Raw genomic sequence first — 19543 nt, forward strand, 5'->3', positions numbered from 1 at the left:
CTCCACGGGTATCGAAACGCGGTTTTAGCGTTGTAAGTCCGCAGACATACCGCTGAGCTACTAGGGGGGCTAAGAGGAGAGAGGCACGTGCTGATAAGTCATATAAGCACATTTATGTGTTTTATTACTCATCCGTGTCCAAAGGTAAATGACTTCAAATCTTTGTCTATAATGGAGCAACAGATGCGCTACGAAGAAGACCATAAACTATGCTGATGTTTGAGATTGTATGCCAGAACTTATTGCACGTCCAGTCGTGTAAGTAAAGTGGTGTACTGTAGTCTAGGTGATGTAAAATAATGTTACCGCTCTACCTGTTAAAAAAACAAAAATGCAACATTTGGTTGTGATGTTGTCTGACCAATAAACAAGTTAATTAGAGGTGTTTCTTACCTGGAAAGGCGTACATTTGATTCGGTAATATTCAACAGTAAGCGATACACAAAGAAAGACGCACGTTACTATCAAGATCCGATCTTCTTGCAAGTGCCGATATCTTACTGAATAAGCCGCCTTCTAGAGACCTTGCGATTTAAGCGAGATCGTGTGAGCAAGCCCTTGACACACCATACTGTTAGCTCTGTAGTGATTATGTCTGGCTGGAAACAGAAATGTGTTTCTTGTAGGTGTTGCAGTTTAAGGCTGTTTATTGTACAGAATATACTGGGAACAATGGCGAAGATAAACATACATTCGAGTTCCACACTTAAGTTGCAAAAGAACCACACCAGAACTTGCCAGTTATATGAATGATATTTTAATACTTCGAGTTGTTCTACACTTGACATTTCAAGGTAAAAATCATAACTTATTCGCTCGCTTCTAAATTAGCTCAACAAGCAGTCTTTGTTTTGAATACTTTACGAATTCATTAAATCATGTGATACTAAGCTCAACAGACGTTCGTATGTAAATCAATTATAAACAAATACTTGAATAACACTTTTCTTACTGTTAGCTTTTCAGCAAGATATTTTAACCGTTTCCTATTAATTGCTTGCTCTTGAAAACTCTATTTAACTCTAGTTTTAACACGATAACCCATTAACTGTAATGCTATTCGATGACATAAAAACATTTTTAATAATAATTTGGAGCACTTTAATTTACAATAAAACAAGATCCTTATTCATAGCGTGCTATACTATATGATAAATAAAACAAGCTACTTTGTAGTTACGTATAATAATGAACTTGTGTATACCATAACCATTCATGTTTTGATTATTCCCCGTTTTCTTAGATGATGCGAGACAAGATACCTTTAATAGACTAAACAGTTTGAATATCTTTTCGAGAAAGATACGCTACGGAACATCCAGAAACTGTTGCTCTGAGAAAATAATGTTGAAATATGATTAAAATCACCCCCAACGGGACTGTAAGGCTCTGTTATGGAGAAATAGAAGTCGCGCAGTGAAAATTATGTACACTGAGGAACACTTAAACTAAGTAATCAATATAGCAGTCCTCAACATTGGGAGAGTGCGTACAATCAACGGGTTATAAGGAAAAATTAGATGCATTTTTTTTCCTACTTTCAATTTAAGGTAAATGAAAAAAATTAATATGTTTAGAAACCCTTTTAATTTACCCGGTATTTTTTTATTACACACAATCGTCAGTGAATTTACCGCGTTTTAGAATATGTGAATATATATATATATTTTTTCTTCCTAAATAATTCACTAAGTGTACAGAAAAATGTACACTTTAAAAAGAATCTACGAAGTTTTTCAGTGAATTAAAATAAATGTGTGTTACAGTTAAAGCATATTTCTGATCGCTAGATATATTCGTGACATACGAACCCAGTATACATTCTCTTTTATATTATTTCGATATAAATCATTGGTGATAAAAAAAATATTGGTTAAAAATTTTAACCAATCTAAACAGAATGACCTCGTCTCTGAATTACGCTCGAAACGCGTATTTGTAAATGATAAAATTATTACAGTTATACTAGTGGGATTCTTAATATTAGTTTTAGAAGAAAAAAATGTAATTTTTAACTGAAATTATCAGAGAGATAATATTACACAATATTTTTACGTTGTTAAATTACCATTGATTTAAAATGTTTTCAATTTTCAAGGAAAATAAATTAATCAAATTTTGTAATAATGATAATAGTAAAACACAACAACAAAAAAACAGGTCGGTGCCTAACAAATTACTCCATGTCATTTATCTTCTTAAAAATATTACTTGAGTGCAAGGAGAAAATAGTATGTCGTAAACATAAAAAATTACTCTTTGAAACAAAGATCTCAGTGTTAAAAGTATAGATTCTTTGAGATATCTATAAGTTATACGACACTTACCTTGTAAGTGTAATATCCTGATGGAACAAAAGCTATCAAAATCAGGTTATGTTAAGTTTAAAAAAAGAATGTATTATTTCACTCTAAGATGTATGCCGTCTTACACCTTCTAACCCTACTAGTGGCCATCAATAGTATTTACTACAAGTTCGAGTGGCGGCGTCTCAAGTCTGTTTAAACCCTTCCTTCATGAAACTCCCTCGTGCGGAGTGGAAGAGTGCTTTGGACAAAGTGATGTTTTTAGAAGCAGACATATTTGTTAACCCCACTATCTCACTAATATTGATTTTTCGTAAAACATTAACGGCGTTATTTTGATTGTATTACTGTACTGAGGAGATAAATTAATTGATTAACACGGATGCTGTATATATATATCTATGTACACGTACGAAACAATATCACGGCTTCTCTACCAGTCTTGTAAATAATTCATTTTGTGTTGTAAAAATAGTTTAGTGACCACATTTCTCTTGAATTTTGTAGAGAACTTAAGAAAATTGAGATAAACAAACACTTAGCCAACTAGTTATTGTCTGTAATGCGGTACTGAACTTTCTGATAAGAAAACGCTTATAATGAAATGAATGTTGAGGCCTCAGTTGATAAAAACAATATTTCAAGTATAAAATTAAACTGTTAAGCTTAGGTGTAGAAAATAACTCTCTGATATTGTCAGAAGTCACACTTTTTGCTCTTACTGTATAACAAGGGAAAAAAATTTCCAAACAAAACTGTGTATTATCTGCTTATGTTTGCTAACGTTATTTTTTAATATTATGCGTTGCATCTGTATTAGTACCATAAATTTGAAGGGGGAGAAAAGAGTTCTGTTTCAAAGATCTGTCGTGACGTTTAACATCTTAACATTATTTATGACAGTCGTTTCAAGCTCAGCCTCGTCTCTGTATCACTCCGCAACAAAATGGCCGTCAATCAAAACAACTGAGAAGGCGTACACTAAAAAGAAATGTAGATGAAACGTGTTACGAAATTAAGAATAAGAAAACTATTTAGATTATAAAAATAATGTCATGACAATCGTCACTTAATATTAGTTCCATCTCTCTGTACGTGTAAGAGAAATTGAAGTTAGAATAGATTAAATTATTAGTTGTGATAGAATTGACACAGATTCAAGTCTTGCTGAACTGTATAATAACATTTCTTTTATCTTTGATTTTTTTCAGTAACTGATTAAATTACAGAAAAACTCCCATCTACCGGAGAAAGATTTCATTTTACAAGCGTAAGTGGTTTTCGTTTTATTTTAAAATGACACATGTTATTCTTGCCAGAACAAACAAAAAAATCTTTATACCCTTTGAATGCTGTTTCCTCCACATTTAATCTAGATTAAGTAGTAAATCTACGCATTATTATTTCACGCATTATTTTCTAATACATAACGACGTAATATTTTCATACACGTGCTTTCCACGTAAGCGCAATTATTTTATGCGAGGCTTCTTTGTCCTGGTTTTAAATTTTAAAATACGTTCACTAATACTGAGAAACGCATCTTTGACAAAGCCTCGGTAAACCCGTAATTCTTGACTCAGTGAACGTTTGCTTCATGAAATATTTAAAAGGTTTCTGCAGATTCGGGTATTAAACCCAACCGTTAGGCGATCATTCACTTTTAACCGAATAAAAACACAAACAAACAAAACACGTTAATAAAGCATAAAATGTGTGAACTGAGGTCATCTCAAAACGAGGTCTTCAGCTACTTGAATTAAATTACTGTATTTCAGTCACAAAGATATTTATAATTGAAATTGCATGATTAACACGGCTTTCTTTTTTTTTAAACAAATTGCAATGAGTTTCTATGTTCGTTATAAGTGTTAAAATTGGCTTTAAACTCTCAATATAATATGTTTTTTTACAACACTGTAGGGCCACATTAAGTCCGCAAAGACTGAAATTAATATATTCTTGTTCAAGCTTGAGGATCTGGCTACTATGTCGTTAGGCGTAAGCCTACGCATGTCAGATTTTCTTGACTATTATAATCTCAGGTGTGTCTTACTTCAGTGAGTTGGTTTTGACTTACAGGTGTAATTGGCAAGGTGTAAACGTCTCTTTATTCTATTACCTTAAGTGGTGTATTTTATGGTTATGGACAACCAGTACCAGGTGATGAGAGATATATTTTATGGGCGTGACTTATGTTTCTTTACAATAAGAACAACCCCATCATTACCACGTACAAAAGAAACGCAAATCCTAATGAAAAATTACGTGTGTTTTTTTTATGGAGAAATATCTCAATTAGTGCTATCAGTGTTTGATATCAGTGTATGACACACGTATTTACGTTTTAATAGTGTTAAATTACTTATAAATAACAGTTTGAATCAGCTGCTAAAGATAATGTCACTCTTAAAAGGAATTATTACTTCTTAAACATAGTCTCACCTTAATTTATGTTTTACTGTTGCAATAAACATCATAACATGACGTGGTTAGTAAGCCTTGCCTTTATTTTAATTGTTTTGTTACAATAAACATCATAAAATGAGCTAACTGCCACAGTCTTACCTTTGTTTCAATTGTTCTGTTACAAGGAATATCGTAACATGATAGCAATAGTAGGGTTATAGTTATGTGTTTTGATAGGAACACTATTATTGAATATTATTAAATAACTTTAAACTTTTAGTCGACTGTCGTCTTTTGTCTCAATTTATTCGTAAAACAAAAATAAACATCTTGTGTTACAATCAGGAAATTTTACAAGTAGCGCGAAAATATGAACAAATGGATGTTCAATATTTTGTAACGCATTTTACTATTCGCAGCAGTTTCATCCATGTTTACGCAAGTTATCAACCATTTATATATATATATACAGGTACTAACTACCCTTGCGGCTCATACAGTAATTACCGTATTGTGCATTAAAGGTATTTTTCCAGGACTATTAAGTTCTGTATTAAGACAAGTTGAACTGATTGAATTAAATCAGCAATGTCTATGAATATAAACGTCTACGTCATATAATTGCGTTCAATCATTTCTAAGTGACAAATAATCTAATGTTATGGGTTTACATTAAAATACAAATCACTTAGGGTAAATATGTAGCTGACTATTTGCTTCTAAAGCCCGCACGTGCATGGTGTGATCTAAAACAGCATGTAAATGTACACTGTTGACATTTTACAAGACTAAACCCGAACTGCACTGTGTTAGTGGTAGGTAAGTAATAATTTCCACTTGTCTCTCATTTTTACACTACTAGTGACACAAAGCACTTCTCAATTACATTTTACGATTCTTGTTCCAATAAGGGCGATCTAAATCTAAACAGTTTCGTTCTCAGTTAACTGCTAGAGAAAGACACATATACAATTTATCGATAGTAAAGGTTACTGTAAGAGGATTACCGTTTGTGGCTCTTTTATTGGCACTAAATCAAATTTTATCACTTCTTCTGAGTAAATATGGTGTTTTAAACATATGCAGATATTAAAAAGGCCAAAAAAAAAACGTTTCGTACGGAATGACTTTTACCTTACGTTCGCTAACACAGACACTAAACAAATAAAATAATGAAAATACCTGAAACTGTCTCATGCAGTGTTAAATTGCATCGTACGTTCGATAGCTCGGATACAAAACAACGGTTAACACAGGACATAAACATAAACATAAACATAAACATGTTGTTGTTACTCACAAAAACATCAGTATTTTTACCAGCCATCTTTTCATAGTATTTAAGCAGCATACAATATTACAATATGTTCATAATATTAACTGTTTACAGTATACAATATTACAATATGTTCATAATATTAACTGTTTACAGTATACAATATTACAATATGTTCATAATATTAACTGTTTACAGTATACAATATTACAATATGTTCATAATATTAGCTGTTTACAGTATACAATATTACAATATGTTCATAATATTAACTGTTTACAGTATACAATATTACAATATGTTCATAATATTAACTGTTTACAGTATACAATATTACAATATGTTCATAATATTAACCGTTTACAGTATACAATATTACAATATGTTCATAATATTAACTGTTTACAGTATACAATATTACAATATGTTCATAATATTAACTGTTTACAGTATACAATATTACAATATGTTCATAATATTAACTGTTTACAGTATACAATATTACAATATGTTCATAATATTAACCGTTTACAGTATACAATATTATAATATGTTCATAATATTAACTGTTTACAGTATACAATATTACAATATGTTCATAATATTAACCGTTTACAGTATACAATATTACAATATGTTCATAATATTAACTGTTTACAGTATACAATATTACAATATGTTCATAATATTAACTGTTTACAGTATACAATATTACAATATGTTCATAATATTAACTGTTTACAGAATACAATATTACAATATGTTCGTAATATTAACTGTTTATGTATATTTTTATTTTACACATTGCACGAACAGAAAATGAATTCATGTTATAGTATTCCAACCGAACTAATAGTCCAATAATCTTTATATAGACAAATATCCTAAACCGCTTAATAACATTTGTAATTTTAAGTGTATCAAAATAATGGGTTGGCCTTCTTTAATTTTGTTTTCGTTTGCGTGTTTAATTTAGACAGCTTGCTCAGAGAAACAAGTAATTAACTGTAAATGTTACGACATTTAAAATTACATTAAAATGTCAGGCTATTTCAGAGACACATTGTTTGAAATAAATCGTAAACTTTCGAAAGTGTTGTTCTCAGATTGAATGTTATAGTAAGGGTGAAAAGTTCATTATTCCTTAGTACCATACGTGCACTCACAGTTCAGTATATTGTATACGTGATCCATTTAACCTTTACATGCCTATCCGAACTTCATGTTTATTTATGAAAGTTTCAGTGATACATATTTATGTGTTACGTATATTACTTAAGAGTCCTGTTTACAGTGCAAACATCAGTTGTTAGTTACAGTTGTAATTTGCACTCTGGCTTTCGGCAGTTTGGCTTGTTATGAATTAGAACAGTTGTTTCTTATATTTTGAATAAAAGAAAATTAAACAAGTAAAAACACTGTTGTGATGTAATATATATAAAAAATTACACATAGTTATTTCTTCGACAAGAACTTATAGATTAGATATAACCATTTTTTCTACGAGGACTTAAAGATTAGATCGTCTCTTAATCGTTTCTTTTACATTCGTTTAAAGATTAGGCATAATCGTTTCTTCTGCACTAATTTAAAAATTAGGTATAATCGTTTCTTATAAAAATACTTTATAATTTAAGTTTGTCTGTTTCTTTTATTCTGTAAGGACAGAAGATTTTAGTTAGGCCTACAAATACAGAGAGTTATTAAATTAATTTGCAAGACTATTTAAGTCTGTGCAGGATATAAACATGTATGTTTCCTGTTCGTTAAACCAGCTGGTTTTCATGTTAACAAAGTACCATAACACACTTCATTCATTTATGCTCAGTGCTTAACACGAGTTCTTTTTAGAGATAACAATTAGATTTTAACACTCGTGCACGTCCATTTTCATATACTTTATATATTTCGTTTTACTTTGAACGGAAAACTCGAAATGCGTTGTGTACTTATATCGATGCCTTAAACAGGCCTCCGAAAATAAGTATTTTAAGGCTTATTTTTCGAGTTAATATTAACTGTGTCTTCAAATGCTGTGTTACATTTGCCTCACAGTCCGTAACTCAATAAAACGCAGTTAATGACTTTGCGTAAAATAATTTTTAGTGCTCATTACTCAGAACTGTTCTATCATGGCGCCAAAACGTCTGGTTCCGAGTTTATACAGACGTATCTAATTATAATGTTCAGTTCTCTCTTCGTTTTTTTGTTGTTTTGCATTAACTATTTGCTTGCGACATAAATTTTTTGAAAAATGAATACGTACATGTAGTAACGCACACGTATTCTCCATGTTTACATATACGTATGGAAATATTAATACCTAAGCAGCTCGAAATTGTAAGCGAAACGAGTTCTGCTTTAACTTTCCAGTAAGCTACCAGTGCACGGTTGTTGCACTTTATATCGAAAAGTTCTGCATATTGTGAGCAAACAATTCTGAATATATGTATATGTAAGTGCGCATGCATGTTTCCATCTGCTAAGTTTTAAATTCAAAGTCGGAAGTACTCTAAAATTGGTCTCATATGCCAATCTGCAATATATTCGTGAACTTTTTTATGCTTATTTTGAATTATTTTAAACTTATGTTTTGCTTGAAGTGTCCATCTTCTATTTTTATTAAGAAGTATTTCATGTCGTTTGTTTGAATAACTGTTATATAGACTTTCTGAGTAACCTATACATTTCAAGTTATGGGTACAATTACTTTACTTCGATAAAAAAGTGAATAACAAAGTAAAATTTTAATGCGATTGAATCTTATATAGCGTACTGAACAGTTAAATCTTAATGTAATTCACATCTAAGTCATGCTTGAAACCAAGTGTCTGGCAATGTAATGCGTGCTTGTCTGCCTAAACTTAGAAAATTTACAAAGTGAATCAAACACCAAGTGCATTAAATATAAAACGGTCAATTTTTATAATTCAAATCTCTCTTTGTTTCTATTTTATGACTCATAAACGCATCTCTTTTTATTTTCCCTGAAGTCCAACAGCTTCAGATATCTGTCAACTGCCTATACAATGAAGTACACAGAGATTATCTTATAAATAAACTTTACAGTATCTCTTTAAAAGACACGGTAATAGATTATTAAATATTTGTTACGATAACTGTCGATTAATACACTAGTTTATAATGATAGTTTAAAAGATAATTTGGTGTGGTAGAACGCTGACACCGAGAATAAACATTATTTGTGATAATAAATTAGAAACAGTAGAAACTTTTAGGAATCTCGCTTACATATTTGTTTATTTACCGTTATTTAATATTGTCATTAATTTTGATCAAAGTACACATAGAAAATAAAACTACATAGATCCAGAGGGATACCATGCACATATACAAAGTGTAGTTAGTTTAATTTTGATATATTTTAGTTAGAATCATTCCAACTCAATAAGCCAAACTACTCTTGTAAAACTTTGTCTTATTTTAATAGCGACTGCCGTCAAACTTTACAGTCTCCAAGAATGCAGGCTTTCTCATTCAACAGTTTCGCGGTTCGGATACGCTACCAGTTTTCACTCTGTTACAGATTTTTCTTAAGCGGCCCTTAGGTGAGCACTCTACGCGGAGATTCATGATTTTGGAAAGGCCTGATATCACATCGAAGCTCACGGTAGCTTCCTCGGAGAGTTTAGGGAGAGTATGATAGTTTATCTGTTTTAAATGTTATGCAAAGTATCGCTCGCCGAACTTATTTTACAAGACAGCCGATTGAAATACATTGCCTAACCTTAAAGATGGACCCTCGTGAAACATCTATTTTATGGAGCCATAAAGATAGTTACATAATTTGAAATACCCACGTGACGGGTAGGCGTGCCTAGTTCCTACTGTTGTGGTCGTTTCGAACGATACTGGAATGAAAACAAAATTAATAAAGTTTTAAAATTTGGAGAGAGCTTTTTTTTTCCTGTTTTAATAACTAAATATTAAACAAAGTAATTCGATGATTAGGCTTAACACCTTTTAAAGGAAATAATTTCAATAGACATGTTATAGCTTGCCCAAAAACTAATAAAATGGTGAGTACTGATGTCCCACATTTTGAGAATGAACCTTACAAAGTTACTCGCTTTCTAGCGTTTCACACTTAACGTTAAACGTTATATGTTGGAAATCATATCATATTAACTATTGCACGAATTATTTTGTATCGTAAGTGAAGGTAGAACACACATTTTACCTTAAAAAGTGTTTGGATAAAAAAAACGTTTTTGAATCAAAGCTGCGTATATACCCTAGCTTCCATTTAACAAGACACTTGTGCTTAAAATTGAACTATAAAACAATTAATGGTTGATTGGTTATTTCGGTTAACAACCACGAACACGATTGAATAAATCAGCGTATTTGATTATCTTAGTGATGTTTGTAACGTGATGACAACGATAAAGTAAGTTATTACCTATTAATGACTTAAGTATCAGACGGTGGTGTACTGCCATTAACAATATGTCTGTCGTGTAAATAACTACCGTCATAACATTTAATGGCGGTTTTAAGACTTTCACATCAACAACGAATTAATACGTTTCTGTTCAGCTTGTGGCTGTGAAGGAGATTTACCTTATAAAGGATTAAATGGTTTAAATACTCATATTTTCATGATTTTAAAGCGACATCTAATGACAGTTTAATTCGTTAGTCATTCGACCTCAGATTCGCATTACATACGTCGGAATTACTGATTTAATGACGTCACATAAATGTTACCATGGTGCTTTTACGACTTTAATCCGTTTGTTTATCCCATATAACACTGAAGAATGGTTGTCGTGGTACGAATTTATTGTAGTTTATAAAGTCAAACTTTATATTTCATGTTACAACGTAGTTTTCTGGTATACCAACGAATACTTTGTATTTCTTATTGCGGCATGGTTTTCTTGGTATACCAATGTATTCTTTGTATTTCTTATTGCGGCATGGTTTTCTTGGCATACAAACGTATACTTTCACACAAAAAATACTCTTTCTGATGAAGGTAAGCTAAGAGCTTACTATTCCGGTATCTTAAAATAACAGACTGCCTATATTTAACATGAAAGATATGCCTAGAAATGCTCTGTTATTGTTTACACTGTCGAAGTTCTAATTACAAAGGAAAACAATATAGATGTGAGATTGTTTTCAAAATGAAAACACATTAGATTATTATATGTCTGCGTACTGTTCTTTCGAATTTCTTATAAAGAGAGATGATAACAGAATGGTTGACTACTCAGTGAGATGTGATACGGTGGTTATCTACTGTTATACAATTGATGACAAGATAGTTATCTGATGTAGTATTTGAAGGTTGTCGGTTGTCTGCAGGGTTAAGTAATGAGAGAACAGTTTGTTGCGATAACTGAGCTACCTATTTCATTGTAAGCTTCAGGTTAATATGTACATGATGAAGTAATGAAAAGTAATTTGGGTACTTACTGTGATAAAGAATGATATACTGAAGGTGTCCGGTTAACACGATACAACCAGTGTAAGTTGCAGGAAATCTGATGTATTAGCTGTGAGTAAGTGGCAAGTTATTGAGCCACATGTACTTTAAACATTACACTACTGAACTTCCAATACACTAAATATCACATTACTTAGCTACCTATACATTAAAGATCAAGCTATTGAATAGCCTATACACTAAAGATCAAGCTATTGAATAGCCTATACATTAAAGATCAAGCTATTGAATAGCCTATACATTAAAGATCAGACTATCGATCAATACTTGTAACGCCATATTTCACTAAAGCGACTAAAATGCAGAATATTAAGGTATTTTAAACATGAGCCAGATATGGCTGAATATTTGGCTACCTATATGCAGGTATGACACTTTAAAGTTTGTGGTTCATATCCATACATTATGCTAAGTCCAGATGATGGCTTTGATAGATTAAATCAAACTGGACAATTGTAGTAGACTGGCTACTGTTTAATTTATACCATTATACGAGATACTGGCTAATATTAACAGTTACAGTAAAGTGCCTACTTTTTACATTTGTATTAGACTGTGTGAAGCTGACGGTATCTATTTAGCCTATTTAGTGTTCAAGCTATATAAGTTAATATTAGTTGTGAACATTTACACTTAAAAATAATTATTCAAGAACATAGAACTCTAAGCTGGTTGGTTTTCATTGCTACTAATGAGACAGTGATTAATTATTCCAATGGATTTGTTAGTTGGTTGTGTACTGCAACCTTTGACTATTACAACCTTAATTATTATAATTACAGTTCGATTGTTTTTTATATATATATCCTTGCATTAAAACTAATCTAAACACGCAAAAATATATATATATGTTTAAATTATTGTATGCATTTTGTTCTTTACTAAAACAAGAAAACATAAATATCATAAAATAAACAACATTTTATGATTTTGTCGACTAACTTGAAGTGGTTACAATACCTAGGTTTATGCTTTTAGCTTGCACTGTGTTTACATGATTTGAAATACTTCAAAGGCACAGATTACAATTGCCTTAGTTTTCATATCTACATCTGATTTATAGATATTTCAATAAATATAATACATTATTCATTACATTATTATAAACAGCTTTATTATTACTATAAAGTTCTAAATTATTAGCAAATAAATTCATGATTATAGAATATACTTTCGATGCAAAGAGCAGTTAAACCGAAAATCATTTGAACAAAACGGGCGGCTAATGAAAGAATATGTAAAGCTTATAACGCCACATAGTGGGAAAGGCATGAACTAATTTTGCAGTTCAAAGATTTTTGTAATTTGTTTCTCAGAAATGAAAATTGTTACGACAACAACGACTCTTCACTGTTGATTGACGTGATAGTTTCGGACAATGTAACGAATGTTTCTTAATATTATTTACTAATCAAAGTGAAGTTTGTAAGTTATTACTGGAAGAAAATAAAAAACAAACTTATCTACAACATTCCTTGTTCAATCTTTTGTAATATAACTTATTTTTAACGATACGTCTCTTAATAACATGTGTTAACTACGTAATAAACTTCAGGGTAATGGTAATAAATTTATGAAGAAGACTAAATATTTCGCGTTTTAAAATACGTCAGGCTGAAAAAAAAAACAATCAGCATAATATATCGTAAAGGATCTGCCTTCAGTTGAATTTTATTAATTATGATAAAATTTAAAATGGAATATAAAAAAAACACGTGAAATTATACTTATATAAACCATGTTTTGGGGTGAAACTAAAGTCTAAACAACATCCACTTGACACTAAAATGACCGTGGGTTTTGAAATAGGTGATGTTTATGATACTCAAGTGAATTCAAAATTTGTAACGAAACGACGTTATTTAAAAAATACGACACATTCATTGTATATGTTATTCATCAAGAATTTCTTAACATATTTGTTGTACGTTTATGTTAAGTTTCAGTGAAATTACAAACGAAGTCTAAGCCAAGTTGAATATTTTCTAGGAAATGCATACAATTATTTTTTAGTTAGAAAGGGGTATAAAAAAATATGGCACGTGCTATTCAGTTCATTACACGAGATCTTCTGGCTAAACTCTGTTTTGTTTTTCGTAATTGCTAGAGACAAACAGTTCCTTGTTTCCTTCAGAATTCCTGACCACACTTAGAAAGTGTTTGGTTTTAACACTAGTTGATTTACATGGAAGGTTTATAATGGTTGTTTTCAAATAAAATTATTTTGATTAACTAAAAAAACTCCAGATGAGAAAGTTGAGTTTATAATAGTATCAGATGAAAGAATTTCCAAGAAAACTGACAAAATAAAAATAATAAATAACATACAAATGAGCTTCAGGCTTAAGCAATGTGTTTAAAAGTATTAAAATTGTTTTGACACGTTATTAGATCTAATGCACTTAGTTCAAAACAGTTCTATAATGATAACCTACACAAGTGTTATAAGACACATGCAGCACAGTACTGGATTTAGAAGTCGTGTTTTTGTCTTAGTATACGATACGTAACTAAACAATGTACAATAGTGAATGTTATTGAAACAATTCTACCAATGGTAATGAACCTGTGACATTTTAAAATCTTGGATAGCAATATTTCAAAAGTATACCTTACCCTGTTTTATCTAGGAGCTTTAACAACTGTTAATAATAGTGTAAGTTAAATGACACATTTTTAAGTTCACTACTTTAAGGAACTGCTGTATCGATATTCATATACCTCAGATAAATAGGGCACTAGAAAGGTAGAATTTTGAATTATGGTGTCAAAGAAATAAGTTTTCCATATAACACATTTCTTAATATGAAAAATAAGAAATTGTGACCAGGTCGCTGGAAACAAAAAAATTCCGTTCATTTGTGCATAACAACAAAAACGAAATACAAATGAATCAGTTACATAATTTATGCAACAGCTGAATAAAAGCTGTTTTCTGCTTAGAGACTGAGGTCCTGCTTAAGGAACATGTGAAGACAAAATTATTTCAAGACTCTTTGGTTGAACGTCTTTCACTAAACTTTCGACCAACATCCCTGACAGTTCTAGTTCAATTTCAAGAGAATCAGATTTGGTTATAAGAAAACAACAGTATGATATCCAACAATAGTGTTAACACAATTACTTGACTATAATAAATGTCACTTATTTCAATGTATATCACAAAATGCACAGCATGCAAAACTTGAAAACAAGACGAAGTTAATGTGTGATTAAAATGCCTAAAACGTTCAGTTTTCTGCTAGGTTTACCTCAATTACTTGTGATACTTTGTGATATCCATTACGTTATGTATAAGGAGCTTACTGGAATTGGAAACTCAGCTGCTCAAAGTCAACTGCAGTGTTTTTGTTGTCTCAGACCCCTGTTTGACTTTCCAGAATATTCAATAATGTTTTGTGTTTTTTTGTAGGTAAATATTGACATGCTGGTTTAGTTCCTATAGACGTCTTTCCTGACCAAAACGAATGAATAAATATTAGTTACAGTAAAGCTTGCAAACGATTCGTTTGTTTTAGCCCAAAGCCGCATTGGTCTATCTGCTGTGTCCCTCGTGGGAAATCGAAGCCCGAATTTTGTAAATGCAGTGCCGACCCACGGGGGACACTCCATATCGGAGACACAGTTTTAGTTTAAAAAGTGTGAAGCATTTTGTATAATTATTGCACACGGACATGTGGTATTTCAGATTAAACTAGTTTTAGTTTAAAAAAATGTGTAGCATTTTGTATAATTATTGCACACGGACATGTGGTATTTCAGATTAAACTAGTTTTAGTTTAAAAAATGTGTAGCATTTTGTATAATTATTGCACACGGGTATGTGGTATTTCAGATTAAACTTTGCATTTTAAAACTTTAATTTTGTAACATTTGCAAAATATAACAGAACACGTTTTCTTCAATAAAACACACTGATAAGCGAAAGCATTACTTTGTTCATGTTGTTAGAGTGAAATGAAGAATCACTTCTATTATTCTCAACCAAAATTACTTTTCTAGAAGGATGAGATCTTAAACCAAATAAGATCAATATTATTACATTACTATTCATAAAATTAGCTCTTACAGTTACATAACATGCAGCTTACAGTTAAAAACTCTTATATTAACACAAAGCATCACAATAAAGTGATAATCAGGAAACAGTGTGATATGGTTTACATAACTTGTAATCAGTATATCATTACTAAAGTGTAGAATATGTCATAAGCGTGAGAAATTATTGAACTGAGTTTAAGAACGCCTAATGTAACTAGAAATTAGAAACAAATTAACATGATATGAAAATAACAGCCGTGATATATATCTTATTTAAAAACCTTTAAATCCTTATTATCATCGTATATCAGTGGATAAAGTGCTTTAGGACGCTACAATACGATTTTTGTTTTGGTTTATTTGTTTACATTTACTTACAGCTCAACTGATTTTACCATAATGCCACTGTCAAGTAACACAAGGAGTCCAGGTTCTGTTTTTATATGGACCGTATATATATATATATAAAACGAGTGAACGATTTATTAGGCGTTAATTACATCAATAAATATTACTTATTACTTTTGCTGAGTCGTGTACATTTACGAGTTGAAAAAAAACCCCACAAACTTTTTATCTAAGAGATTGTAACGAGACTATAAAAATCGAGTAACTTTGTAGGTAGCATAGTTTATGCGTGTACTGAAGCAAGAACAGACGTGTTTACGACGACATAACGACTTTTTGCGGTAGTTTTTATGGCGTATAAAATGACCTCTAAAATTATACACTCATAGTAAACCTTTTCATTACACTTGTAACTGATTTAGATTGTCATGGCTGTGAAGTTTAGTACGTAATGCTTTCTTACGTGTTAATAAGCCAAACAGCTTACGAGTTACAGGATTTTAAATAAACATCGTAAAACCTATGCATAAACAATTAGCCACACTCCTCATTTTATGACCTATTTGTTAAATTTATTAAAATTACGTCATTCACTGAACTTTCAAAAAACATCCCTGACAATTGTGGTTCAGTTTCGAGAGAATCTGATTTGGTTATAAAACAACAACGGTATGGTATCCAGCAATAGTGTTAAGACAATTAGTTTATTGTCCTAAAACATTTGTTATTAAAATTTCGGGCATCTTGTACTGTATAACATTTTATCCCCCTTTATGTTAAAATGAACAACGTTTCCTAGAAGCGACTAATCTGATTTTTTAACTGGCATCTAAAGATATTTACGATATTCTCAGCTGGTGTTCTATTGTGATCTAATATCAGTCTGTACCAAATACATGTTATTAAAACTGTTAATAGTCAAATCTAAGCGTGTGAAACGTGATTTTAGCTCGTGTTAATTTTTGTGAAATCGAACATTTGTATTAATGTTGAACTTGATGTAAAGATAATATTTGAAAACAGACTTGTTTGTTTACTTCTTTTTTATGACATGCAATTCATTCTATTTATTAGAAATATATTTACCCAAAAGTTAAGTACCATTTATGGCGTGTATAGCTGTGATATACAAATCAGTTTCGTAAAAGAAACTCTTACACTTCGAACGTTTCATGTGTGTGAGAGTATGTTTTCTTTTCAACCAGCTCTTTTGAAGTTAATTTTTAAATCGATTTAATTAATAGATAGTAACATAATCTAAGCTACCCTCATCACTCTCAGAATGTTGAAGAATAAATTACAATAAATATAAATACACTTATCAATCCATTTACAACATCCGCACATGGTGTTCTATTATGATCTAATATCAGTCTGTTACCAAATACATGTTATAAAACAGGTGTTAACACACACGATACGTGTAGTTAACAATATGGCAATGAACACATGACAGTAAGGAACAAATAAGTTAGAGTACACGATACGTGCAATAACAATATGGCAACATGTTTTACAATGTACAACTGACAGTAAAGAACAAAATATGAGGTGGGCAGTTTTTTTGTTTATTGTAATAATTTCCGTCATGTTACCGTTTATCAAATTCCAGTCGTTGTAATCAACTCGTTGTCGTTTGCTGACTGTGTAAAATGTACAAACAACATAAGCTATTAAAGACACAATTACGACAATTACAACCAAATTATTTTTTAAGAAAAAGGTTTAGTCCAATTGTGGTCTTCAGTACAACTTGTCCTACATTCTTGTTGTGCACGAGAGGATATCCAGGGAGTCATGTGAAGGATGAGTGTTTTTACTGTTAAACTGTAGTCTCACAAACAGAACACAAAGCAATTTTAGTCACAGTGTATGTGTTCACGGTGACACATAACGACGCATTATTCAACGGACTGTGGTCCATTAAATGTTATGATATGTTTAATAGTGTTAAGAGAGGTAGGCGAAATCTGGGAAGGAAAACGAGCGCGTTGGGAGAGATAGCCACATAATCATTCAAAGTACCCATAAAATTCGTGTTGTTGATTTTAGGGAGCAATTGCGCGGTACTTTAACAGCTCTATAAAATAAATTTAAGAGCATAGAGAGAGCTACTTACCTGGCTGAAGCCGTCTTCTCTACTCGTAACTCTCCTACCTCAGAGATTGGTCAAATGACCCCGAGATGACCCGAAGCTTCTCTTGAGTCACTAAATCAGCCAGTGAGAGGCGCGCCACCTGAGAAAGCCCACCCAATGTACGTCAGTTTCCTCAGAATCCGTCCCCTACACGTTCTGTACTGAGATAGTAGGGAAAATATATCTTTGTGAGATTTTTTTTTAGGACTTAAACATATTATTTACACCATAATGTAAAATAAAGTTTCTAAATTTGAGCTTCGTCTGTCTCTTTCTCTCCGATAAGTTAATATATGTTGACTTAATCTTGAAAGATGTAAAACTTTATTTACAAACACTCATTAAAATGTTTTTTTTTTAAATTAAACCTTAGCTAAAATTACAATAATTTATTTAAGATTCTTCGGTTTTTGTTTTATTACATTTCTCTCTTTCTTCCTTTTGCTCAATAAAATGTTTAGTATTTAAGGCAGTAAACAGAGTATTGTAAGTGTGCTATGTACATACCGAAACCGATTACACAGATAACGTTTCGTATCGACACTTTTGGAAGGATAATGAGAAAGTAAGTTACCTTGCAAGGAAAGTTGTGGAAACGTTTTCATCAGTAGGATGGCCCTTCGGTTTCCTTTCTGTTGGCAGACCCACCAATCTGTGTCGAAGCAGTGCCGCTCACTAGTCGACGGAGGCGGTGCCGTCCCACAGGGCGGGAACTTGGCTTCGTGCCGTTTTTATGTTTTTTTTTTCTTCACTATATTCGAACGTTTTGCTCTTTTTGATTTCCTTGAGAATTTTGTTTGTTGGTCGTGATGGCTGTGTATACACTGAAACTGAGAACTACACTAATGGAAGCTTTTGTGCATGTATGGTACTTCTGTGGAGAATAGCTAATACGACGTGCTCTGCAGACAAGCTCTTTACAAAACGTGGCTGGTGATCCCTTAGAGAGCCGGGATTACCAGATCTCTGCTGCATGTAGATGCCCATATTCCACGAAGAGTATAGGCAACCAATACTATCGGGTTTACATGACTGGAATTTCGATGCTCATTTGTATGAGGGTTTCTGTCAAAGAGGTTTAATCAAAAGCAGTCATGCAGTGAAGAATACGCGCGTGAACGCGACCAGCCTCAGGCATGTACTGAATCTGTCTTGCGGAAAATTAAGAGTCTATCGAAGATAAGATTCTATACGATGATCTCTGAAGTGGAGTCTATATCACTGATACGTCACACTTGTATATCTCGAAAGTGAGGGACTAGATCTTCACCGTTTCTTATATAACCCAGGGACATTCGCAAATGTTATGTTAACTCTTATCAATACATTGTCAATACTGAACCAAAAAAAATCGTTACTTTGGAGGGTTAAAATGAAAATTCGGATGATATTTATTTATTTAAAAATGATAATTAATACAGTTTTTATTTCAGACCGTTGTTTAACTCACTTATTTAATAATAAAGATGGTGTAAAAATTTTAAACATAAACGAATTAAATCGAGGCTATTGGGCGCACTTTTATTAATCTCATACAAGTTATTAATTAA

The 19543-nt window shown here is 31.7% G+C and overlaps 1 long non-coding RNA gene across 2 annotated transcripts in view; it reads left to right on the forward strand.

Annotated features, from left to right (window-relative positions):
• Window positions 1-3275: 3275 nt before the first annotated feature.
• Window positions 3276-19543, forward strand: part of LOC143231801 (uncharacterized) — a 32569-nt gene continuing 16301 nt past the window's right edge. The window contains exon 1 of one of the 2 annotated variants that reach the window (XR_013017192.1): window positions 3276-3576. This is a non-coding gene — a long non-coding RNA (uncharacterized LOC143231801). The remainder of the gene's footprint in view (window positions 3577-19543) is intronic. The other variant, XR_013017190.1, reaches the window with a different exon arrangement.

The sequence above is a fragment of the Tachypleus tridentatus genome, chromosome 11 (assembly GCF_004210375.1).
Source record: "Tachypleus tridentatus isolate NWPU-2018 chromosome 11, ASM421037v1, whole genome shotgun sequence".
NCBI lineage: Eukaryota > Metazoa > Arthropoda > Merostomata > Xiphosura > Limulidae > Tachypleus > Tachypleus tridentatus.